The sequence below is a fragment of the Octodon degus genome, unplaced genomic scaffold (genome assembly GCF_000260255.1).
Source record: "Octodon degus isolate 3935 unplaced genomic scaffold, OctDeg1.0 scaffold00029, whole genome shotgun sequence".
Classification (NCBI taxonomy): domain Eukaryota; kingdom Metazoa; phylum Chordata; class Mammalia; order Rodentia; family Octodontidae; genus Octodon; species Octodon degus.
The window spans coordinates 12,522,974-12,524,828 of NW_004524605.1; positions in this window are offsets into that span (position 1 = coordinate 12,522,974).

Sequence of the window (1,855 nt, forward strand, 5' to 3'; positions counted from 1 at the left end):
TAATTGATGTGTCAATAAATAGGCAAGCATTAACACAAATAATCTAAAAGGACTGTTTGCAGAAGTAATAGCTAAAAATTTCACAAGCATGGGAACAGAATCTGACATATAAGTACATAAGGCATATAGAAATCCAAACATCTATGACCAGACATATAATAATCAAGATCCCTAGGGGCCGGGGAGATGGTTCAGTAGAACAAGCACTTCTCTGCCAAGCCCAAGGGTCTGAGTTCAATCCTTGGTTCCACCAAAAAAAAAAAAAAAAACTCAAACTTGAAAAAAAAAAAAAAAATCAGGATCCCAGAAATTCAGCACAAGAACAGAATATTAAAGGTGTTAAAGAAAAGAAACAGATCACCTATAAAGGAAAGCCCATTAGAATCATAGCCAAACCCTCAGGTCAAGAATAGCTTGAAATAAAGTATTTAAAGTCCTGAAAGAAAAATCAGATTGATGTAAACTTCAAAACTATCTTTCAAAATTAATGGCGAAATAAGGTACTTTCATGACAAGGAACAACTGAAGAAATTCATAATCACCAAACCAACCCTAAAAAAGGAACTGAAAGGTATTCTAGATAGAGATAAAAATTCCAAGAACAATATCACAATTCCAAGAACAATATCAGAAAGAAACCACCAAACAAGGCAAGCGATTTAAAAGAGGAGGAAAGTAGATAACCTACAGCAGGAAAACAACATGATAAAGATAAGCTAATAGATATCAATTACAACAGTCAATGTAAATGGCCTCAATTCACCAATCAAAAGAAACAGACTGGCAGAGTGGATCAAGATCCAACAATATGAAGAAACACTTTTAACTCAAAAAGAAACACACAGACTGAAAGTCAAAGGATAGAAAACAATATTCTGTCTGTATCTTGTACTATGGATAACCACTAAGAAGATAATAATGAACAATCTATTAATTTTTGAAACTGTCCTATTAACCAGTTTTGAAAGTGTCTCATTGATATTTGTTTTCAATAAAAGAAAAGAAAAAAAAAAAGAAAGAAACCAATACTCCATGCAACAGGAACTCAGCAAAAAGCAAGAGTAGTTATTCTGTTTGCAGACAATGTAAAATTCAAACCAAGAATGACAAAAAGAGATAAAGGTTACTACACACTAGTTACGGAAAAATTTCAAGAGGAGTAGATAACAATCATAAACATATAAATAAATAAATATATAAATATATATATAAATAAATATATATATATCCTCTGTATAAAATGAGGTTTCAGTACAAAAGGAGCCATGGGTGACCCTGTGATATTCACCATCATCTTCCATTTCATCACTACCATCTACAAGATAAAATCTAAATACAAATTGGGACCCAATTGTCCTTAGGCCATTGATGGCGAACCTTCTAGCTCTTTCAGTGATACAAGCAGCCTGCTGTGGCACTCATGCAGGAGGTTCACCAGCACTGCCCTAGCCCATTTGGAATCACACTGTGCAGTGAAAAGAATATTCATGAACCTGTTCAAGTAACAGCCTACCTTCTCCTTCAGTGTCATTAGAGGCAGCGATGGTGGGAATCTCCCAGTAATACTCAAGCACTGAAATCTTTGTATCAAATAGACATTTGGGGGCTGCTGCTCACTAGTATAACAAGTGCTTAGCATGTGTGAAGTCCCGAGTCCATCTCCACCACCGCATATGCATACACGCTAGACATTTGGCTTCCCTTTTTTAGTTTTAGGAAGACTGGCCAGCTTCCACCTCCAAGTATGAGATGGGGCAACGCCATTCAAGTCAGCCATAAGAACTCAAAATGACTTCCCTACATGTGCAGCCCAATGTACTGGGGCTTTTGCTACTGGGTGGGTGAGGAGGATGAG